Genomic DNA, 25,213 nt, shown 5'->3' with positions numbered 1-25,213 from the left:
AATCTATGCTCCTCCATCAAATTTTCCCTGACACTCGGCTAGAAATGATTGCTCTCTTTTATCTCTCAAATCACTGTAATCAATATGAAAATTTGGTATATCTTAGCTCCCCTGCAAGTTTGTAAGCTTTTGAAAGGCAAAAATCTTGTCTGATTTTCTCTTTGTATCCCCTAGCACTGAGTATTTCAGGTAAAGAGTGGCAAATATTTGTTGAATTACATTGAATTGAATAGTATTTAGAGTTTCATAGAATAGATAGAACAATGGAAATGAGATTATTTTCTTTGATTTTCTGAAAATAATGAAGAAAATAATAGTATTCCCCTAAGAGTGACCCTCTGCCCCCTTCAAGGAGGACTATGATCAATTGCCTCATTCTATTGAGACCAAGTACTTAAGTTCTCTCTCAATAGTTATGTGCATCCGTCAGCACTAGAGGGTGCTAGAGGAAGCTGCCCACTCGGAAAGCTCACTCTTTCTCCTCTTAGCCCCATCCCTGTTGTGGTTGACAACATTCATCTCATTAGTCCACTATAGAAAACTCCAGTCAGATCATGGAGTCTTCTCACATTCTGCTCTAGACATTGTTACCTCATACTCTGCCTGCCACATTTAATTGGATTTCATTTTGAAGGCATAGTTAGCCATTTTTCAGTCATTTAGAAGTGAATAAAAACGAACACATGACCCTGTGTGGCTCTCTCCCATCAGGCCATGTGATCTCCGCAGCTCAGGCCACATTCCACTTTGGGCAAGCCATGAGAATTCAATTCCTCCCCCAGGCACCCCCTCTGGAGTGCTCCTACTCATGTTGAGCTCTCCTTATAGTTAGTGCTGACTCTGGAAAGGTGAACCTCTCTCCCTCCTTTCTCCCCTCCCTCTCCCCACCTCTTCCCCCCCTTCCTCCCTCCCTCTCTGCCCATCTGTCTGTCTTTCTCCCCCATCATATATATATATATACTCCTGTATATGTGAATATACTATATATTTTTTTCTTCATATATATCTATATATATCTGAGCTCTTCCAGCAGTCTGGATTAGATGCCGATTTCTTCATCCCAGGGACCCATCTCTGTGCCTTTATCTCTGCCCACCTTTCACACTGTGAGATGTGGGGGAAAGGATTTCCCTACAGAATGTAAACCACCTTTTAGTCCTTTTAGTCCTGTTCCAGTGGCTTGAGGAAAAGAGTACACCAGGAGCCCCCTGCCAGACTCCATTTCCCCAGATCCCTTTTCCCATTTTTGCCCAGTCTTTTAGCCGCCTACCCTCCAGTCGTGGACCCAGCTCTGAGGCTTTGTGGGTAATCTACAAGTATGCCCAGTGAGTACCACAGCTCACGTTTATGTAATACTTTTAAGGCTTACAAAGTGTTTTGCATAGATGATCTCGTTTGATTCTCACAATAACCCTGTGAAGTAGAAGCTATTTAAACATTTTTACAGATAAAGAAATGGAAGCAGAGAGAAGAAGCCAGAGGAGCAAGGCAGGATTACCACCTAAATGCCTTTATTATATAGGAGGTCATTCTGCTGCTAGGTGGAGCGATGGAGAGAGTATTGGGCTTTAGGCGAGAAAGATCTTCATGAGTTCAAATCAAGTCTCAGACACTTGCTAACCTGGGCAAGTCATTTAGCGCACTATAATGCTGGCTGCCTCAGTTTCCTCATCTGTAAATTGAGCTGGGAAAGGAAATGGAAAACCACTCTAGTGTCTTTGAAAACCCTGAACAGGGTCACAGAAGAGTCATATATGACTGAACAGCAGTAACTTTCTCAGCCATTCGTTCAAGCCCCCTGCCCTGGCCAAGTGCAAGTGACTAACACACCAGTTCAATGTCCTTAGCATCAGATTAACTTTAAAAAGAAATGTTTACTTAAAAATATAGCAAAAATATGTGGGTGGGTGTTTTCTGGCAGAATCCTTCTGGGTGCCACAAAGTTCTGAACTGGAGGGAGATTAGGGTTATAATTTAGATCGATATCTATGTAGCACTGGTTCCACCAAGTAAAGGTCCCACATTCCTCTGGAGTCCCAAGGGTTCTCTCCTCTAGGTCTTATTGCCTGCCCGAGTGCAACACCCAGCCTGAATTCCTGGAATCCCCAATTCCTGGGCCAAAAGGGAGGTTGCCTTCCCTTTACTTGGAATAGAAAAGAACAAACAGAGGCCAAAGACCCAAGTCCATTTCTCTGGGGCCTGAGGGTTAGGGTCCTAGTGCCCTTCTACCTCATCATCTTGTGATATTGAAGGGGATGAGGGGAATGGCACAAAAGTCACCATTTGTCTGAGACAAGCTGTTTTAAAGATGCTGACAGTTGTGACTATGTAGCCAGTGAAAAAAAAGGTGCCCAGGCATAGGATAGGCCAATGAAGACTGCCTAGGCATATTCCAGTATCCTAGAGGCATCTCCCTAGTGTCCTCCATGTTGGATGGCACCATTTTAGTAAGCTGACAGTGTGGCATGTGCATCCTACCCCATCCCTCTCCTATGCAAAGCATTCTGTAAGGCATCATCATTGGCACTCCCTCCTCCCCTATGACCTGGGATCCCTACTGTCTTTCCAAGCTCAGATCAAATCCTACCATCTATATGAAACCTTAGCTGACCTCCCCCAATACCCCTGCCAACCACTAGTGTCTTGCCCCAAGAAAGACCTTGTGTTCCCTTTGTCTAATATGTGACAAGACAGAACTGCTGCTGGGCCCAGGATGGACTGTGTCATTTACTTTCTCTCTATAAAGGGACCATTCATTTTGGATCCTCATAAGGAGCCTGGCCCCTTTAGAGAGAGGTTGTTTTTTTCCTCTCCAACTCTTGGTTCTTCATGTCCCTACTCCAGAACCCTGGGAAGAACCACTTAAATCTTGGGTTGAACTCCTGTCTAAAGTCTCCCTCAAGATCAAATGAGAAGTGTAATCAAGTTACCCTATAGACCAAGCCTACAGCAACCATTACCTCTATACAAAAGAAATGAGTAATGCACATACATCAATTCAGAAGAATACATTGAGAATGATTACAAAGATTAGAAAGTCAAACAGTAAATTGTAGTGCCCAATCGAGTCCCTGGGAAGGTAGATCCTGAAAAACATTAAAGCATGATGTTTTGTGGGGTTTCTGAATTGACTTTTGAATTCACTTTCATCTTGGTGCTACCCGGTTCAAACCATTTATTTAGGTCTTGTGTCATGACTTGGGTTTCTCCAACAAGTGGAGTTGCAGAAAACTCTCAGGAACAGTTCACACCAACTGAGGGATTCACGAGCTCCTCCCCTCTCAAACTCACCAGGCTGCCATTAAAACTAGAAATATTCATCTGGGGTCTTGGACTTGGACTTGGTCTTGGTATTGGTCTTGGTCTTGGTCATCTGGACTTAGACAAAGAAAATCCAAGTGGAGGTGGAAGCCAGGACCTTGTGATCCCAACCCAGATTTTCTGGATGAGCACACGATTTTACTGCCATGTTTGAGAAAAGATCATTTCTGACAGAGTAGAGGAGGGATAACCCTCCTCCATATTCCTCCACTCCTCTTTGGAAGTCCTAGAAAAAAATCTAATTAAACAGAGCGGAAGAAGAAGGTGGAAGCTGTCTCTCACCTTAAACTGATGAAACACTCCTTCACCCCCCCACCTCCACCACCACCCTTAAGAAGTATGAGGTAGGAAGAGGAAACCGAGGGACTACCCACTGTTTGCTCTGTCATGCCAATGAATATTGGCCCAAACCCTTCAGCACTGATCCAGACTACATGTGATCTTCCTGGATCTTTTCTTCTCCCCAGGTTTTCTTGACACTTGATTCTCCTCTTACCCATCTGTCTACTCCTTGGCAATTGCTTTTGTTGGTTTATCATCCACATCAAGCCCCCCTAAGTGCATGTATATCCCAAAGGGTCTCTTGGGTCTTCTTGTCTTATCTCACTCTATTCTCTCTCCTGGTGATCTCATCTGCAAGCATGGGTTCAATTATCATCTCTATACTGATGACTCAGATCTGTAGATTCTGCCCCAGTCTCTCTTGAGTTCCAACACTGCCTTGCCAACTGCTTATTGGAAATCTCCGATCCTGCATTCCAAGCTCAACACATACAAAACTCATTCTCTTTCCCATAAAACTCGTCCTTGATTTAAATTTCGCTGTTTCTGTCAAGGGGGCCACCATCCTTCTCCAGATCCAGATTCACAACTTGCAAATAATCCTCAGATTGTTCTGCCTTTTTGTGGTCAAGTCTCTTGTATCCCCCCTCCTTATCTTACTCAGTTATCACCGTAGTTCTGGGTTTCATCTCATCTTGAGCCCAGACAATGGTAATAGCCTTCTAATCGGTCTCCCAGCATCAGTTCTCTCCCTACTCCAATCTGTCCTCCACACAGTCACAAAGGCGATTTTTCTAAAGTGTAGATCTGACCTTTGCTTCTCTAATTGTGTGATTTGGGGCAATCACCTAACCTAGCAGCACCCAATGATCTCGTATCTTTTTCCTATAGACTATACAATATAGGTACATGTCACTAAATTATAAACTCTTGGAGGGCAGGATTTTTTCACTAGCTATTAGAAGAGTGTTTGGTACACAGCAGACCCGTGAATTGATGAACAATACTCAATTATTTCTTAGTGGATGAGCGGAGATTTAAAAGTGAACTATCATCTGAAATGTTGGATATGTTTGGCTATTATTAACAATATGACTCATAAATATACTCAGAATTTCGCAGTGGCATTCTGTGTGAGGACAAGATGATGGTTTCCATTCCATAGAAAAGTACAATTTCCCTCTGCCTCGCCAGAGAGAACAAATCGTCACTGGAGTAATAAAAAGAGGGGCTGCTGATCGGCTTTATGTTTCTGATGTATCATTGTCGAATACTATGTGTGTTTCTTCTTATAAGAGGAATTAAAAGGGCATTACTAAGATTGTCGGACTTTTCCACTGTCCTTTTGATACTAAGCTCCCTGATTTTAGCTAGTCAGTTCTAGTTTCAATTTTGCAGGTAAGAGGCTACTAGGCGTGTTGTCTCTTCTGTGCAGAAAGGAGAATAGCCCCCCTACATCCTCCCAAATATACCCTTGTGTATGGTTTGAGAGATTGATATTCTTACCGTCCCAGTCCCCCGCACCTCCCAAAAGGAAAAGAAGAATAATTAGAGCAGGGTAGGGAAGGATGGATAGATGCTCATATTACAGACAATTTCCGGGAATAATTTTAAAAAAAAAAACTTTATTTTAATGTTTATAGTACCGTGTGTAGCGCAAAGTAGTTGAAAAGGCTTATTTCCTTCCCTTTCTAGTCCTAGATGGAGATAACAAAGTGATATGGTGGAGAGAGCCAGAGTCAGGAAGACTCAAATCAAAATCTGGCCTCAGATACTTACCAGGTGTGTGACCCTGGGCAAGTCATTTAACCTCTGTTTATCAGTCTCTTCAACTGTAAAATGAAGATAATGACACCAAATTCCCAGGGTGGTTGTAAGGACCAAGTGAGATGATACTTGTAAAGTGCTTGGCACAGTGCCTGGCAGATGCTCATTAAATGCCAGCTCTCTCTCTACCTCCCCCCACATGCATAAACATTTGTTTACAAGTCACTGTCATATTAGATCAAGGTTTGGGAGGAGAGAAGCCAAAATCTGGTATTCAGAATCTCTGCCAGCAATGTAGATTCAGAGTGATGGTAGATGGCAGGGAGCAAAGATCGGACGTCATTCCCAACAGTTTGTCCAAAGGCGCAATGTGCAGACTCATTAAAAACAAAGAAACACAAAAACTGGAGCCCTGATTTGTATTCTTTGGTCCTGATGGAAAGGTATGCAGGAGTTTCCACGTGGGTGGGGGAAGGCTGCCATTTCCCCAGAGAAAGAAACCCATCTTCCTTTTGGAGCTCCATCATCTTTCTCCTCCTCCTCCTCCCCACCGCCATCGCTTTTATTTCCCCCTCTGCTACCTGGTGAGCCCCACTTGTCAGGAAGATGAAAATAAAGACAAAAATCAGTTCAACCAAACCAAACTGAGCCTGCCAATAGCCTGTCTTGTGCCCAAGCCCACCTCCACAAGGGGAGAAAAGTACATGGTGCCAGCTTTTATTTAGGGACACGCATGCTTGTCTAATGGCATGGCCTTTAGCGCTAGTGGATTTCTCATCTCTTTCCTCTCCACCACTCCTAAAATCACAGCTGTGGTGATCACGTCTCCTCCTCACTGCCCTTTGCCACCCCTTTTCCCAACTCCTGCTTCCCTGGAAAGACTGAGGCTCCAGAACCTGGGTTGTCTCAGCTCCTCTGCTCCAACTAGCCACAGTGGGCAGGACTCCTTCCCACCACCCCTTTCTCTTTCTCTCAGAGCATGAGGAATCCTTCCTCTTTGCCAAGACTGGTCTGTCTGGGGACACCTTTTGCACCATTTCTTGCTAAAGCCCCACAGGCTGCTGCTCCCTGATACAAAGCCAAGGCCTTCAAACCAATGAGTGTTCTTCTGCCTGTTTTATAGGGCAGGCAGTCCTTCACAATCAAGCAAAGCCCCAGATAAATGGGGGAAGAGATCAGAAGGAGGAGGTAAATGACTTTAAAGAAAATGACTTTGGTTTAGTGTCATTTGTCAATCTAGGATCAGAGAAGAGGGAAGGAGCCAAAAAGGTCAACTAGTCTCCCCTGGAAGCCTTGCTGAAAGGGCCAATCGTGTGGGATCTTCTCTTCGCTTTACTCTTTGTTACTTTGTCAGGAAGACATGAGTTCAGTTCCTGCCTCTAACTTTTCTAGCTGTGTGATCCTAGCCTGGGATCTTAGAAGCTCTAAGACTGTACATTATGTTATGAATTGGTGAATAGAGCTTCCATGTTGGGGAATTCATGCCAGATATTCCCCCAGCTGATGAAACCATAGGCTCAGGCTGAAAAAGAATCCATAAAAACCTACTAACAAGTTATTCTTTTTTTTAATATATTTTATTTGATCATTTCCAAGCATTATTCATTAAAGACAAAGATCATTTTCTTTTCCTTCTCCCCCACCCCCCGTAGCCAACGCGTAAATCCACTGGACATTACATGTTTTCTTGATTTGAACCCATTGCTTTGTTGATAATATTTGCATTAGTGTTCATTTAGAGTCTCTCCTCTGTCATGTCCCCTCAACCGCTGTATTCAGGCAGTTGCTTTTCCTCGGTGTTTCCACTCCCATAGTTTATCCTTTGCTTGTGGATAGTGTTTTTTTCTCCTAGATCCCTGCAGAGTGTTCAGGGACATTACACCGCCACTAATGGAGAAGTCCATTACGTTCGATTATACCACAGTGTATTAGTCTCTGTGTACAATGTTCTCCTGGTTCTGCTCCTCTTGCTCTGCATCACTTCCTGGAGGTGGTTCCAGTCTCTGTGGAACTTCTCCACTTTATTATTCCTTTGAGCACAATAGTATTCCATCACCAACATATACCACAGTTTGTTCAGCCATTCCCCAATTGATGGGCATCCCCTCCTAACAAGTTATTCTTAAACCAAACTAGTTATTAACAACTCGATCTCTTTCATTAAGAATTAATTTGTTTGTTTTCAACAACCATAAATTCTATGAATGTTCCAGTATCGTAATGAGATTTGATTGTGTGAACACACAACGCAGACTAATGATGACTACTGAGAGGGAGGTACAATTTGGTTAAAATATCCATTACTGCTAAAATGGATGGGAAAAGGTCTCTAGAAAATGCTAGTTCAGTATCCGGTGAACTCCGCAGTAGATAAAGAACTGCTCTCAGGAAGGTCTGAAATGAAGGTCACATCACTTCTCTGTGGCACAATGCTTAACATTTTACAGCTGGGCCCCTGATGGTCCCTTAAAATACTCCTAAAAATGAGCCCTTTAGAACGGAACTGAAGAAGATCTATGGAATGACTAAATGCTGAAAATCGATACAGCTTTTTACCCATTTTTCACCTCTCTCTGAAGGTGGGAACTCCACTTTAGAAATCCACCTGGGATCAATCCCTTTGCCCAGAAAGAATAGTTTACTGATGGACTGGCCTAGATTTTAATATGTCAGAGTCTTCCAGGCAGAGCTAGAAAGTAAAAGTTATCCAGATAAAGCCATCCAAATGAAGCTGCCAGTGTTGTACTGCCACAATAGTCTTGGTGCAATTGCAAAAGCTTTCATGACTTAAAACTGCAAAACTTTGGGGATTGGCAACTTTGTGCAACTCAGCCTCACTGAAATGAAAATAAATGGAATAAATGAAAAAATAAGTGAAAAAAAACTTAACCTCCCCCCACTCTATTTTAAGTGTTTTACAACCGATCAATGAACATTTGTTGAATTTCCACAGTGCTATGAAGTAAGTGCACAAAGATAATAAACAAGATATGATCCCGCTTCTCCAAAAGTTCAGACTTTAAGGAGGGATGCACCCAAACGACAATGACTTACACAAGGAAGGATGTAATTATCGGACCATCTGCCAGATAATATATCTACATGAACCTCAACAAAACAAATCACTATGGCTGGAAGTAGTTTGGGAAGACTTTACACAGGAGGTGAGACTTGGCCAGGGCTTTGAAAGCTGGGTAGTAATTGAATCAATCACAGCAAACCTAGCAGAGAGAGTGATGAAGTTGGAATCCAGAAGATCTGGATTTGAATTCTGATTTTTATATATCCTGGTCTGTATGACTTCTATGCTTCAGGAATTCAGCTTGAAAGTAACTGACAGGCATCCAACTCACCAGTGAGTTAGGGGGATGTCTACCCCAAGCAAGTGAAGATTTTCCTCAGTAGAATGGGCAGAATAAATCAATTTGTTCCAATGGCCAGGAAGGCAGCTGAAGCAGGCTCTGTGAAGCACTTAGAGGCTGGTCAGACATTGAAGAAGCATCTTGGACCATGACCAGTCCTTCTGACTTTTGTCTTGTCACTGGACTTTAGTGACTGGAAGAGAGAATAAGATTGGCAACTTTGTGCCGCTCAGCTTCACTTAAATCCAATTCATATACAAGTCAAGACATGACCCCATGATGTCATTGATCCTCCTTGAAAAAGAAGGATGAACTCATAAGAAATCATAAGTTAGATCATTTCAGGAAAAGCTGGAAAGATCTGCATGAACTGATGCATGGCGAAATGAGCAGAACCGGGAGGACACTGTACACAGTAAAAGCAATATTGTACAATGATCAACTGGGAAAACTTGGCTACTCTCAGCAATGCAATGATCTAGGACAATCCTGAAAGATTTATCCTGGTGAAGGTATTCACCTCCAGAGAAAGAACTGTTGAGTCAGTTGGATGTGGATCAAAGGATACTATCTTTCACATCAGTATACTTATGATTTTATTTGGGGTTTGGGATTTTGTATGATTCTGCTCTTACAACAATACCAATATGGAAGTGTGTTTTGCATGATAATTCATATGTGATCCAGATCAAATAGCTTACCATCTCCAACTTGGGTGGAAGATGGGGGAGGGAAGAAAACATTTTGGATCTTATAATTTTGAAAAATGTGTGCTGAAAATTATTGGGGAAATTGGGAAAATAAAATATATTTGAATTTAAAAAAAGAAAATGGGGGTGGGCAGTTAGGTGGTTTAGTGGATTGAGAGCCAGGTGCAGAGACAGGAGGTCCTGGGTTGGCCTCAGATAGTCCCTAGTTGTGTGACCCTGGGCAAGTCACTTAACCCCCATTACCTAGCCCTTGCCACTCTTGTGCCTTGGAACCAACATCCAGTGTTTATTCTAAGATGGAAGGCAAGTGTTTAAAAAAAAAGAAAGAAAATGAAGAATGAAAAATAACTCCAGCTATTCCCTGAGACTACAAGTGGGAGAGGCTGATCTGCATTGGCAGAGGGAGTTTCCTGGCCAGAAGTTCTCTATACCAGTGAAATCACAGGATTAAAGACTCCCAAAAAGATAAAGAAAAATACCTTTCTCACAAGGATATTGTAAAGTTCAAATGAGATCATGTATTATTAAGTTCAGTTTGAACAACAGAACTCGGCATAAATGCCAGTTTATTTGGATTATTTGTGAGGCTGTGAGGTTAATAAGATACTGTCAACAATCAGGATCTATTAAGCACTAGCTCATTGGAGCCAGCCTCTGTCACAGGATACAAAGAGAGGCAAAAACAGTTCCTGCCTTCAAAGAGTTTACATTCTAATGGAAAGATGCCATTGAGTTGGAGGCATGGAAAAGGGGCTTCTGAAGAAGGTAAGACTTGGGCTAAATGTAGAAAGCACTTAAGACTCATTCAGGCACTCAAGTGCCCCTCCAGTCTCATCGTAAACATTCTCATGGTCTCTGTTCAGACCAAATTGTACTATTTTCCAACCAACCATTCTTGACTTGCCTTTTCCTCAAGCTGTTCCCTCACTCCTGTGTGTTTTGTCAAAGTTTGTTGCAATGCAATGAGTGCTATCTTCCACACAAAGGCTTTGGATTGAGTTTATATAGCCAGTCACACATCCCTTCATTATTAAGACCTTTAGATACTTTGGGTTTTAGTAGGATCCTTTGGATCACTTTATTTATGTAGTTGCAGCTGGAGTCCCCATTCCAGTTCACATTTTCTATCCATAGACTATTGAGAGTCAATATATCAATATATTACACAGCAAAGTGATTAAAGTAGAAGAGTAAGAAATACAATCATGTAAAGTCCTTTCACTTTCTCCCCATTCCAAATTGGATGTCATCTCCAATAGATGATAAGATCATTGGTTTAGAACTGGAATAGATATTGGAGGTCATCTAGTCCAATCCTTTTGTTTAGGACATGAAGAAACTTGGGCCCAGAGAGTTCAAATGTGTCCCTTACTTCCTTGGACCCAATGTCAGGTATAAGTCATGCCCAGTTCTAAGGTCTTAAAAATATATTACTTGAAGCTTAGTGGTGAAGTAAGGTGGATCATTCTGGAGGGAGGCCATCTTGAGGTGAATGGTCAATATAGAAAGGAGGCTTCTGGGAGAAGAGCTGATTTGCCAGGAAACCTAGGAAGCAGATCCCTTAAGTGAAGTAATTGCCAGCATGGCTCCCAGAGGAATAAATAATTTGGTGCGGTAGAAAGAATGGAAAATATGAATTTGAATCCTGGTGCTACCATAGGTCATTTGTATGATATTAGGCAAATCACTTCATTTCTCCGGGCTTCAGTGTCTTCATTTGTAAAATGAAAGAAAGTAGAATAAGTGAAGCCCAGAGATTCCTTCTAGTTTTCAACTGATGATCTTATGATTCTTCATAATAGCTTCAGAAGCACTAACCCTGCTTTGACTAAAGCTCTGGTTAAAGAACTCTTACAGAACTTGACCAAGAGAAAATCTTGAACTCTACCAAAACTCTGTTCTAGCAGCTAGAGCCTAGAATCAAAGTAATCCAAGAAGAAGGGCCAAATTTCAGCCAATGAATCATGAAACTAACAGTCTTAGAAAGATTGGAAGGAACCTTGAGTAGGATACAACTTTAAAATTCAAGCCTTTGTCCCAGCAGTAAAGCAGCAGCTAGGAAAAAAAAAAAAGAGCTGATAACATTTCCCACTGTCCTACCTGAAAGCACAAATGGGATAGAGGGTAAGATGAGAGTGTTCATTAGTACTAGCCAGGGCTCCAAGAGAATAATAAGAAGGAAGAGCCATTGCAAGAGTACGTTGGCCATGGGAGGTCCGAGAAATGTGAAAAGGCATTTTAGGGAACATAGTCAAGCCAAAGAGGTAGCCATAGAGACATTGGAAGCCATACCACATGCCAGCAAGTGGAGGAAGAATGTTTGTGCCATTATCTATGGGAGGCAATCTTTAAACCCTACAGGAAAGCACATCAAATCACAGCTTCCTAAAGGGAGGAGAAAAAGAGGAAGAAGAGTTTTAGAAGAGAAGTTTGCCTTGTTAGCAGTCAAGTAGTCAGCACCATGGCCAGTACTTGGGGCAAAACTGAAGAGCTGAGCATGAAGTTGATGAGTCATAGAGTCATCGTGTATTCACAGTTGGAAAGGATCTTAGAGTTCAACCACTTTAATCTTAGCAGCTGATGCACAGCTAGACTGTACTGTACTGTGGTTGTGTTCAAGGCTGGTATTTGGGAAATATTTAAGGATCAGGCAAGAATGTTGGTGCAAGTAGCTAAATTAGGCTGGCTGACCTTGATCCCTTTAAAAGATGATTTATAATGCAGTGTGTGTGTGTGTGTGTGTGGTTAAAAAAACACCTTGCACTCTAAACGAACACTCTAATGCAAATACTAACAACATGGCAATGGGTTCGAATCAAGAACACATGTGATACCCAGTGGAATCACGAGTCGGCTGGGGGGGGGTAGGGGGGAAGGGAGGAAAAGAAAATGATCTCTGTCTTTAATGAATAATGCATGGAAATGATCAAATAAAATACTATTTAAAAAAAAAGAAAAAAAAACATCTTGCCTTCAATCTTAGAGGAACTGATACTGAATATTGGTTCCAAGGCAGCAGAGAGGTAAGAGTTAGTCAATTAGGGCAAATTTGCCCAGGATCACCCAGCTAGGCAGTGAGGTCATATTTGAACCCAGGACCTCCCATCTCCAGACTGGATTCTCTATCCACCTAGCATCCCCAGTTTAAAGTAAGACCCAGTTGAGCCCATGAGGCATGAGAAAGGCATTATGCATTTTCTTGATTTCCCTGGGAGAAATTCCCTAGAATGACTTTAGCACAGTGCCTGGCACATAGTAGGCACTTAATAAATGTTTATTTAATTTATTGAATCAAACTGGCCATGTCTATATATTTCTAATTTTGTCTTATCTGGAAAGGCAGTGGCCAGGGGGTATACCGTGTGCATATTTACAAATCTCTTCTTTAGTGGTTTGGTCTTCTCGGGGTGATGAGGGTAAGTCTGAGTCTACAGTGGAATAGTCTTTCTTTTTTTTATTTTATTTTTTATTATTTTTTTTACCTTAACCAGAGTATGTAATTAATTAATTAATTTTTTAACATTGTTTTTTAATTTGGTCAATTTCAAACATTATTCCTTGGTTACAAAAATCATTTTCTATTCCTCCCTCCCCTCCCCACCATACCTCCCATAGCTGAAGTGCAATTTCATTCTGTCCTTGATCAGAACCTATTTCCATGCTGTTTATGTTTGCACTAGGATGTTCATTTAGAGTCTACATCCCCAACCATATCCCCTCCACCCATGTATTCAAGCAGTTGTTTTACTTCAGTGTTTCTATTCCCACAGTTCTTCCTCTGGATATGGATAGTTTTCTTAAAAGTCCCTCAGAATTGTCCTGGATCATTGTATTGCTGCTAGTAGAGAAGTCCATTACATTTGATTGTACCACAGTGTGTTTGTCTCTGTGTACAATGTTCTCCTGGTTCTGCTCCTCTCACTCTGTATCACTTCCTGGAGGTTGTTCCAGTCTCCATGGAATTCCTCCACTTTATTATTCCTTTTAGCTCAATAGTATTCCATCACCAACATATACCACAATTTGTTCAGCCATTCCCCAATTGATGGGCATCCCCTCATTTTCCAATTTTTGGCCACCACAAAGAGCACAGCTTCGAATATTCTTGTACATGTATTTTTCCTTATTATCTCTTTGGGGTACAGACCCAGCAGTGCTATGGCTGGATCAAAGGGCAGACAGTCTTTTGTCGCCCTTTGGGCATAGTTCCAAATTGCCCTCCAGAATGGTTGGATCAATTCACAACTCCACCAGCAATGAATTAATGTCCTGACTTTGCCACATCCCCTCCAGAATTCATTACTTTCCTTTGCTATCATGTTAGCCAATCTGCTAGGTGTGAGGTGGTACCTGGAATAATCTTTCAGATAGTCTTGGCTATATTTCCCGTATAGAACTTGTTTTGGAGATTCTCCCCTATCATCGTTAGGGTCTCTCTGGAAGGTCACCAAACTAGCAAAACCAGCACCTGCAACTTCTCACCCTTGAAAGGAAGCTGACTGCCCTCAGTCCAGTTTCATACTGCTTCTTTTCTTTGGACAGCCCTTGGGCCGCATTTCTGAATTTTAGTAAGAAAAAAGCCAGATCAATGATACAGAGCTAGAGGGAACTACAGAGGTCAACTAGCATGTGGAAATAGAGGGACAGAGAAGTTCAGTGATTTATTCAGGGTCATAATGCCTTTTTAAAAAAAAATGTTTGACCCCTTACCTTCCATCTTCTAATCAATACTATGTATTGGCTCCAAGGCAGAAGAGGGGTAAGGGCTAGGCAATGGGGGTCAAGTGACTTGCCCAGGGTCACACAGCTGGGAAGTGTCTGAGGTCAGATTTGAACCCAGGACCTCCCATCTCTAGGCCTGGATTTCAATCCACTGAGTCACCTAGCTGCCCCCTACAAAACCTTTTTAAGTGACTGAAGCAGGATTTCAACTCAGTTCTTAATTTCAAGGCAAGCACCTTAGCCACTAAACCATACTGTCTATGATCGGAAGACTGCAGGGATTTATTGAGGAATCAGATTAAATTCAATTAGAAATGTACTTACCAAACATATTAAATTCCATGAAAAGTGGCTTGGGAATCAGGAAGTACCGAGTTCAAAACCCTCCTCTGACACAAACTGCTTCTGTTACTCATGGCAAGTCACTCAACTTCACAGTGTTGTAGGCAAATCTCTAGAACTGTAAGTGACAGAGAAGGTGCCAAGCTGCACGGATAGAGGAAGTTCCTCTACTACTGCAGCTCCAGTTCCTCCCCATTCCACTTTCACTGTCTTCCTTCCAGGCTTTGCTCAAAACAAGTTCTACTGGAAAGATGGGAACAAACCAGCGAGAGGGAAAGAAGGAGGGACTGCCTCGTAGCCCTGAAATGCATGCTGCACTTCCATCTGTCCACTTGGCCACCTGCTTCTCTCTCATCGGTGCCAAGTCCTGCCAGCATCGGCAGGGTCACGTTGGTAGGGAGAGAGATGTCCGGGGGCAAGTGAGACCTTCGACTCCACTGAAGCATTCCTCAGCTGATGGTATTTTGTAATAATAGTAACTGACATTCCTATAGCGTGTCACATGCATTAGCTCATCTACGTCTCCCAATAACCTTGTGAGACAGCTGCTATTATTATCCCCATTATAGAGAAGAGGAAACTGAGACCAAGAGTGCTTAAGTGACTTATTTGGTATCATACAACTACTGTCAGAGACAACATTTGAACCCAGTGCTTTAGCTCATTGATAGGGAGCAATATAGAGCAGAAGAGCCCCCTCTTCCCTCAGATTTACAATCGTAGGTCCCCCTTTATTCATTTATAAACCAAAGGAAGTGATGACACTTCAGACTAATTCAGAGGATAGCTTGAGAAGCACTGGTTGGCCAGTCTCCATGCTTACGATAATTAATTATCTGCTTAATAACTACCAGAAGGGGGAACAACAGTGCATGTCTTGAGAAGATGTGGACAGGAATAATTGGCGCCAGTGTGATGCCTTTGCTTTCTACCTTTTATTTTAATGATTTTAATGCCTTGGGATATGATGGGCTATTAGAAGAGCTTGTGAGCTGGACACTATCATTTGTTGCTCTTGCTTCATGTCTGGCTCACCTTCTTTTCCAGGTACTCTTAGATGAGATCTTTTATGTTACTTCTTACCTGCCATATGTCATTGTCTACGAATGCCCAGCAGGCACTTCTCTGCCCATCGCTGAATGCCCTGTGATCTGCATTTCTTCAGAGTCTCTTGCATTCTGTGACTCACATCATATAGCATCACCAGGAGAATATTGGTTTTTAACCATCTCATCCTTTGTTTCAAGAGAAGCTCAAGGTAATCCAAAGCCCTCTTCAGTTTCTCACAAGGAATACAGCCCACTGCCTTTCTTCCTTATTCAGGTCTTCACCCATCTCTGGTAACTGTCCAAAAGATATTTACTGATGTGGACTGTCCATTAGAGTGTATCAGAAGTGGACACTAGGCAGGCTTCATCCACTTGGTTTTTCATGTGTGAGTGCTAGACTAAATTGCTTGGGGTGAATATGTCTTCCTTTCATAAGCTTTGTAATATTTTGGGGTGGGCAGCTAGGTGGCACAATGGGCACAGTATTGGGTCTCTGGTCAGGAAGACTCATCTTCATGAGTTCAAATCTGACCTCAGACACTTTACTAAGCGACATGACCCTGGGCAAGTCACTTAACTCTGTTGGCCTCCGTTTCCTCATCTGTAAAATGAATTGGAAAAGGAAATGGCAAACCACTCCAGTATCTTTGCCAAGAAAAGCCCAAATGAGATCAAGACGAGGAGGGCATGAATGAAAGAATTCAACAGGAACAATATTCTGTGGTTTAATACAATTAGCACAATGTTACTTGAAAACAGGAGTATCTGGAAGCCCTCACAACCTATCGAGAATCCCTCTTCCATTTGATCTCTCTTTGTGTGAATCACAACAAAATGGGACAAGTCTTCAGAGAGGCAGGAGTGCCATCTTACTTGTCTCCTGAGGAATCTGAATAGCAGTCAAGAAGTAAGGGTTAGAGCCGAGCACGGATTGTTAGAAGATTGGAAAGAGAGTATGACAAGGCTATATGTTGTCACCTTATTTAACTTCTAGGTGCAGTGCATTATGCAAAATGCCAGACTGGATGAATCAAAAGCCAGAATTGAGGCTGCCAGGAAGAAATATCAACAGTCTCAGATGCACAGATGACGCCACTCTGATGGCAGAAAGTGAAGAAGAATTAAGAAGCCCTTTAATGAGGGTGAAAAAGGAGAGTACAAAAGTTGGCTTGAAGCTTAACATTAAAAAAAAACCACTAAGATTTTGGCTTCACTTTCTGGCAAACAGCAGGAAAGAAATGGAAGCAGAGTCAGAATTTATATTCTTAGAGTCAAAGATCACTGTCGATGGTGACTGCAGCCATGAAATAAAACACATTTGCTCCTTGGAAGGAAAGCTATAACCAATTGGACAGCACACTAAAAGAAGAGCCATCCCCTTGCTCACAAAAGGTCCATCTAGTCAAAGCCCTGGTTTTTCCAGTAGCAATGTATGGGGTGAGAGTTGAATTGTAAGGAAAAGTGAGCAGCGGCAAATCCGTTCCTTCACATTGTGGTGCTGGAGAAGACTTTTGAGAGTCCCTTGGACATAACAAGGAGATCAAATCAGCACTTAATTAATTCAGACTCTTCACTAGAAGATCATATCCTGAAGCTGAAGCTTGAATACTTTGGCCACATTCAGAGAAGACAAGACTCATTGGAAAAGATCCTTGATACTGGGAAAGACTGAAGACCAAAGGAGAAGGGGACAGCAGAGATTGCGATGGATATACAGAGTCATGGGAACAGTGAACATGAGCTTGGACAGACTTCAGGAGATAGTGGAACACAGAAAGGCTTGCTGTGCTATATAGTCCATGAGGTCACAAAGAGTCATACATGACCCAACAACAAGCTGGACGAAGCTGGTGGACTAACTCAATGGTGGCGCCATATACCTTGGGTGAGTTTGCCAACAGGTGGATTTGTCAAAGACAATAAAGTTGCCTCGTGCCTTCTTGTTTTGTGCCTTGTTTGATGTTTAGAACCAGAGGATTGCCAAACTTGTCTCTGCTATTACACCTATCAAAGTATTATATGATCATAACATAAACATACAAGATATCTTGGAAGGCAATCTATTAAGGAATGTTTTGATCTATGAAATCTAATACTTTCTACAGTCATCGAATAATAAGCACAATTCTCTACCTCTAAGGCAGCCAGGTAAGGCAGTGAATGGAGTGCCAGGCATAGAGTCAGGAAGAATTCAAACCAAAATTCAATTCTGGCCTCTGACATGTATTAGGTGTGTGACCCTGGGCAAGTCACTTAACCCTGTTTGCTTCAGCTTTCTCACCTGTAAAAATGACATGGAAAAGGAAATGACAAACTACTCTAGTATCTATGCCAAGAAAACCCCAAATGGAGTCACAAATAGTTGGACAGGACTAAAAACAATTGAACAACACCAAGAAGAAGGTAATAATGGGGGTGAAGCCTGCCTGTACCCTGCACATATTTTCGTCAATGACATCCTTGCCTTATGTGTAGATTATTATAAAGATTGTGTAGAATGATCCAAGGTAGTTCCAAAGGCCTCATGCTGCAAAATGCTCCCTACCTCCAGAAAGAACTGAGGAATTCTGAATGCAAATTGAAGCTATGCTTTTTTCATTTTCTTTGTTACTTGCTTTTTATTGCTCCCCCCTCCCCAGCATAGCCAATAAGGAAATATATTTTGCATGGCTTCACATGGATAATTAAAATCATATTACTAACCTTTTTCAATGGGTAAGGAAAGGGCAGGAGGGACAGAGAGCATCTGTAGCACAATTTTTTTTTTAAACCCTTACCTTCCATCTTGGAGTCAATACTGTGTATTGGCTCCAAGGCAGAAGAGTGGTAAGGGCTAGGCAATGGGGGTCAAGTGACTTGCCCAGGGTCACACAGCTAGGAAGTGTCTGAGGCCAGATTTGAACCTAGGACCTCCCATCTCTAGGCCTGGCTCTCAATCCACTGAGCTACCCAGCTGCCCCTGTAGCACAATTTTTTTAAAAAATTGAATGGTAAAAATAAATTTTTAAAAATTTGTATAAAAGAGCAAATTAGCCATATAGTATTACCAATTACTATTTTTTAGTAATAATGCTATCTGTGATTTTGTTCAATCATTTGGAATCTTCTCTTATTTCAGTTATCTTAAGAACTGATCCCTTAGTGTCCCCCAAATGATATAACTTCTACATTAGACTTCCGTCTACACTGGGTCTGATCTAGCTTCTTTTTCCCCCTTTGTTTGCTTTGCATCCTTTCCTGTTTCTCATAGAGTACATTGGGAATTGTGGTAATAGAGTCCAAATGTGGCAATCCCAATGTCACTGATGGAAAAAATAATCTGTTGTAGGAATGTTGATGGATTTCCTTTTCCCTCCCCTCCACCATTTTTCATACAGCTTCATTCCTCCTCCCAATTTCCTTCTCAAAGGCTCAAATCTGGATCTCCTGCCAAACTTTTGCTTCTCTCCCCTTTGTTCCTCACTCTTTTAGGAAAAGACACTGCACATAACTCTCTTCTCTGTAAGATTTTGCACATGATCTTGAATTCTAAGCCGGTGTTCCCTCGGAGGCCCTTTCTCTGCTTTACAAGATCAAGTATTTGCTGGCTCGGCTCGTGTGGATTTTAGGCTTTGTTGGCTTCCTCTTTCTGACAGTCACTCTGTATTGGTTATAGTTGCTGATGCTCCAGACCTAGGTTGTTTTATCCCTTTCCAGGTTTTTTTTATATTAACAATCATTTGCTTTAAAAAGCTGAGATTGGAACTTTTTAATTGCATTCCACATTTTCTCATCTTGACTCTTTCTTCCAAATTATTATCGATTGTGATTTTTGCTCTAACCAGATTCTCTTGGGAGTGAAAAGCTTTTGTAGAAATGCCTCCCTTTTGCTGATGTTGTTTGGTGCTCGCCAAGGCTACTGCCGCCATACTCTTCCATGAACCTCGTATGTGGTTTCCAAGCCATAATCCCTCCTTTGTTTCTTGATCCCAAGCTGTATCTTCCAGTGACTTATTTCCAGCATCCATTGCCCACATTTGTTACTGGGTGTTAAAGTTTAAGATGAAAAGATCATTGAAGGGGGCAGCTGGGTAGCTCAGTGGATTGAGAGCTAGCCCTAGAGACGGGAGGTCCTAGGTTCAAATCCAGCCTCAGACACTTCCCAGCTGTGTGACCCTGGGCAAGTCACTTGACCCCCATTGCCTAGCCCTTACCACTCTTCTGCCTTGGAGCCAATACACAGTATTGACTCCAAGACCGAAGGTAAGGGTTTAAAAAAAAAAAACATCATTGAGTTAGGGGGTAGAAAGGACCTCAGAAACCATTACATCTCACCCATTCCATGGATGGGGAAACTGAGGCAAAGAGAATCTGTGTTGCTTGGGCAGGGTCACATAGTAAGTATCCTATATGGGATTTGAACCCCAGGTCTTCCTGACTCCAAGTTGAATAACCTCTCCCCTACCCTCACTACACTCTTTTGTCTTAATTCAGAGAGTTCTTTGTATCTCATATACATATGTATATAATATATTATATTACATATTCCAAATATATACATTGTATACACTATATACCACAACATATGGTATATTATATAAATATGTTTTATATTGAATTATATATGAAATATTCTATATTGTACTATATATTCCAAAGATATATTTTGTAACCTCTTCAGCCCACTTGTTATGGTGGGCTTTTTGTTTATGCTCATTATAAGCACTCCCTAGATGAGCTAACAGGCATCCTGGGGAGTGACATTTCTCATTATTTTTGAATGTACAATAAAGCCAACTCTGAGAACTCTTCAAGGAGAACTGGTGAGTCATCATGCCATTTACCTGCAACATCCGTTTATAGCGAGAACGTCAAGCTTGTTATGAATCAGAGCCTCCAGGAGAACGTCATTGGACACGGAGTTCACATTTGGAGGGTTAACATTTTCATTTACATCAACCGACCTTCTAAAAGCAGTGGGTTTGGGGATCTACTGTCCCCCTTTTCCTCCACTCATTGTGACTTCAACCCCAGACTCTTAGCCATGCAATATTTTATTTTATTTAATTTTTATTTAATTTTATTTAATTTAAATTGACTATTTTATTTAGTCAATATGGTGCCAAGTGCAAAGATGTCAATGCTTAGTAGCCAGGCAACCTTTTTTCCCTTATTATTTATTAAATGATTGGCAGATAATAGAGTGAGGAGATCATGGAACTGCCTAGAACTCATCGAGTAAGTGATATTTACCTGTGGAAAATGTTTTGTACTGGAACATAGACCTTGGTCTAGAAGGAAACCGCCTCCCACCCCATCGTGAAGCCTAAATCGCTTCCCTTCCCCTCCATGAGTGGACTCAGTCTTGCTGTCTACAGGAGAGACGTGGCCCTTTTTAGCAAAAGCAGTGCCAAGTACCTTTTCTCTAGCTTTGTTAATAGATGAGTAGACCGTGTGAGCAACAGACAGTCTGTGGACGCTAAGCCTTCTTGTGTCGAGTTTACAATCCTAATTAAATACAATTTATAACAGCTATTCTGACACATACTTAATGATGTACCTAATTATTGTGCTACATGGCAATTAGGCACAAAACAAGTGGCTTTTCTATAATTAGGATAATCAAACTGAAGTTTTATTTCTTTTCTCAATTTGTTAGATTCTCAACAAGGGAGAGCTTTACCTCATTGTTCTCCCCTCCATTTCAGACACGTTGGTTCCTCAGTTCCCCCTTCTTGGGTCTATATTTTTGCCCATCCTCTCTTTCATACATGGAATGGATTCCCCTCTCTTCCATGGAAATATTGCAATTCAGTGAGGAGATTTGTGGTGATCGGGGCCCCGAAGGACAAGGTTCAAATCCCAGGTCCACACTTAACACCCATACAACCTTGGCAAGGTCACCTTGCCTCTGTAGCCTGCAGGTATCTAACCTGTACAATAAGGGGATGCTGACCACAGAAGGAGAAGACAGAAATCACTGGACAAGACCCTGATGTTGGGACGGATTGAAGGCTGAAGGAAAAGGGGAAGGCAGAGGATAAGATGGAGAGATGGTCATAGGAAAAATGAGCATGAGCCTGGACAGACTTTGAAAGATAATTGAAGTTAGAAGGGCTGGAAGTTTGGTCCAAGGGGTCACGAAGCAGAATCGACAGAGCAGCAAGAGAATGAAGGGAACAGATAAATGACCTCCAATGCTCTTTCCAGCTTCAGATCGCAGTTTCTGTAGCACAGTACAATCAACCTGTTGAAATCCTTTTCTTCTTTCAATGGCTAGCTCAGAGGCAGTCTCCCCCCCCCCCAATTCCCCTCCTTTCCATTCCCTTTATCTCTCATTGTTCCTCCTTTCAGTGATCCTGCCCACATGGTTTGTTTTAACTTAAAGCAAATTATGTATGTATGTATGTATGTATGTATGTATGTATGTAAAGTCCAGGAGAGAAAAGTTTGCTTTGCATATCTTTGAGCTATCTATATCTTTGCATCCCTAATGCCTAGCTCAAGCTCATAGATAGGTCAATATTTGTTGAGAGGTAGGTGCCCTTATTATTACTATTATCCCTATTTTACATATCAGGAAACTGAGGCAGAGAGAGATTAAGTGACATGCCTAGGGTCACACAACTAGCAAATGTCTGAGACAGCATTTGAACCTGTAGACCCACTATGTCATCTTAGATAAAATGCATAATTTTATAATAATACAAATATATAATAATTACTTCAAATAACAATAAATAAGATGAAATGATGAGCAATTGCAATAACTAATTTTGACCTTGGGCAGATGAAGACATGTTTCTCCCTCATTTTGGTTGGCATTCAGGGGACTACAAGAATAGAATGTTTCACGCACTCTTAGACAGTCAGTCTCCGTAGGTTTTCCTCTACTGTTTTCATCTGTTATGAGGGAGGACTTAGTGTATGTGGGGATGGGAATGAGAGAAACACATTTGGAAGTGAGGCTCTAAAAACAAAAGAAATCGATCAAACTTTTTTAAATAAAAAAAAACTGAACACACAACCTAGAGCCAAATTGAAAACAGACAAGAAGCTGCCTTGCAGCTGTGTCTGGCTCCTGATGCTGCTTCTAGCAGGCTTTATCTCTTTTGTGCCCAGAAGAATCTGATGCAGATCTTGCCCCAGCTGTGAATCCCAACCTGAGAAGCTTCTGCATTTGGGGGCTCTTGGACTAAGACACAAAACCCAGAGACATAACCAGGGTGGAGTAATCTGGGTTTTGTCCTAGAGCAGGGAATTCTGCAGAACTGGCAGAACTGGTACGTCTCTGAGGAGGAAAGTATCTGTGTCTTAAAAGAAGATGGTATGGACAGGGGTAGCAACCGAAAGAGAGTCACCCTGAGGAGAGAGTGGGAAGAGCCTGGAAGGGTGATGGGGGCTGAGAAGGATGCGAAAGGAGATGGGGTCTTAATCCCATTCCCAGGGAACTCCTCACCACATTGGGGGAACAGCTAAGTAGCCTGGGACCCAAACACAGAACAGGGCATGGAAGGACAAATTGGGGCTGAGTTTAAAGAACTCCTGCCGTCTATACCCAAGTCCATTCCAGGAAGATTTTGCACAGCTCTGCCTCACTTAAATCCAACTCAGGCACAAGTCAAAATATCATCCTCGTGATGTCATTGGTCCTCTCTGAAAAGGAAGGATGTACAACAAGAGCCCCATTCTACCCTGCTGCAAATTGCAGAAAGGCTAAATTCCAGTCCCCCCAGAATCCCATTGGATTATTCTCTCTAGGCCAAAGTGCACTCAAGATATATGAAAAGCCCTCTTTTTCAGAGACTCATTCTGAGTCATGAGACTAGTGGGCAGTGATCAGGAAGGGCTAGTCCCATTTTCCTGCCTCTATTCCCCTGCTACCCCCCAACCCAGTGAGCTTTGGTTATATTTTGCATCCCTTTAAAGGGCTCCAAAATAGGGATTTCCCAGAGAAGTCTGCCCAAGCTCCTCTGTTTTCCTCCCATTTGTCCTTGCAGTGCAATAATATTCCATTGCATGCATGTACAAGCACTCCATTCCCTCTGTTAAGCATGAGTAAATCCCTAAGCCCTTATTCCTTTCCCTTCCAAAACAATAGATTTTTATATGTTTTCCTCTTGTGTTTCCCTTATCCAAAATCCTATCCTCGCACTTCTCCCTAGAAGCACCAGTCGGTATGCTCCAAGGGTTACTGCTTCATGCTCTTCCCCATACTCTGGGTTTCAAGCAGCCAAGTTTGAAAATGCAGTTGCTGTTAGCACTTAGTTAACAAGACTTGGGAAAGGGACAGGATCTATGATTTCATTGATGTAGGGAACTTCCAGATGAAAAAACAACAACTCCCTCCATAGATATAGGCAAGTGTCAGTCAGTCAATAAACATTTATTAAACACCTACTATGTGTCAGGCACTTGCTGAACACTGGATTGTCATTTTCTCTTTGTAGCAAGAAATCTAGACATTTTCTAGAGCTAGAGTAGCTATCTCTCCTCCATCTGTATTCTAGGGGTACCCCTGTGGGTGAGGATGGGGTGTTTCTTCCATAATGCTATTGACTTGAGCCCCATTCTCTTGTATTCTCCCCTTCCTCATTGTTGTTACTGTTCAATCCTGTCAGACTCTTCATGACCCTACTTGGGGTTTTCTTGGCAAAGATACTGGAGTGGTTGGTTTGCTATTTCCTTTCCCAACTTGTTTTATAACTGGGAAACTGAGGCAAACAAAGTTAAACAACTTAGCCAGGGTCACGTAGCTAGTAAGTGTCTGAGGCTGGATTTGAACTCACGAAGATGAATCTTGCTGATTCCAGGTCTAGCATTCTATCCAGTGTTTCACCTAGCTATCCCCCTCTCCGTTAGCCTCCAATGAATAGCATCCCAGTTCCATTTGGCCAATTAATTTTGCAAAAGGATATTCACTTCAAAGATGAAGCTAGTACAAAAGTACAAGCATCCTCCCCCCCATGCCTGGTACACACTCTCCCCTACACTGCCTTGATGGAGAGGGTCTGCTTAGATTTAAGAGTTTCTATAGAACGTTATTCCCTTCCAGTTCCCTTCCAAATATGGCCTAACCTCTGGCTGAGTTCTGGTCTCTGTGACTCTGGCCATTCTGAAGGACCTCAAGGGAGGGCTGGCTGGCTGAAAAAGCTGACCTGGATCCTGATCGTCTCCCACTGGTTCCCAAGCTGGGTCTTTCAGAGCTCCCTAGGTCATAGCTGTCTCTAATCTCCTTCATGTGAAAGCAGGAAAAAATACACGCAAGAGAGACAGAAGCAAGAGTAGGGGCAGACATTCCTGGCTTCATACCAGCTCCAGGTGGGAGAGGCTCCGAGGCCCCTTTCCCATTCAGGGCCCCAAAGCCTCTCTTCCTCTCCCAATGCCTGGACGTCTGGAAAGAGCCAGTCTGGTTACACAGTCAGTCAGCAATTGGTCTCCTCTTTCAGGCAGTCAGCAGAGCAGAGCCAGCTTTAGAATGTCCGTGAGCCCTCTGGATTGGAGCACAAGACGCTTCTTTTGCTGTCATTGGGGCTTTCCCTGGTGAGGCTCCCTAGCCTCTTCCATGGGAGGGATTGCATCTGCAATGTATAGCCCTACAGAATTGTCTAAAGCAAAGATGTCAGCATGAAGCTCCTGCCAGCATCTTGGCAGACTACGCACGCTCCTGAGATTAAAA

At 42.3% G+C, this 25,213-nt stretch overlaps 1 long non-coding RNA gene across 1 annotated transcript; it reads left to right on the top strand.

The window, feature by feature from the left end:
* The first annotated feature begins 707 nt into the window (after positions 1-707).
* On the top strand, positions 708-17,734 carry LOC130454496 (uncharacterized). Its single transcript, XR_008912092.1, has 4 exons — positions 708-848; positions 1,255-1,325; positions 14,728-14,965; positions 15,554-17,734. It is a non-coding gene; the product is annotated as an uncharacterized LOC130454496 (long non-coding RNA).
* Positions 17,735-25,213: the final 7,479 nt, after the last annotated feature.

The sequence above is a fragment of the Monodelphis domestica genome, chromosome 5 (assembly GCF_027887165.1).
Source record: "Monodelphis domestica isolate mMonDom1 chromosome 5, mMonDom1.pri, whole genome shotgun sequence".
In the NCBI taxonomy this organism is placed as follows: domain Eukaryota; kingdom Metazoa; phylum Chordata; class Mammalia; order Didelphimorphia; family Didelphidae; genus Monodelphis; species Monodelphis domestica.
Note: the sequence above shows the minus strand (reverse complement) of the source record. Positions and strands in the feature narration are given on the sequence as shown.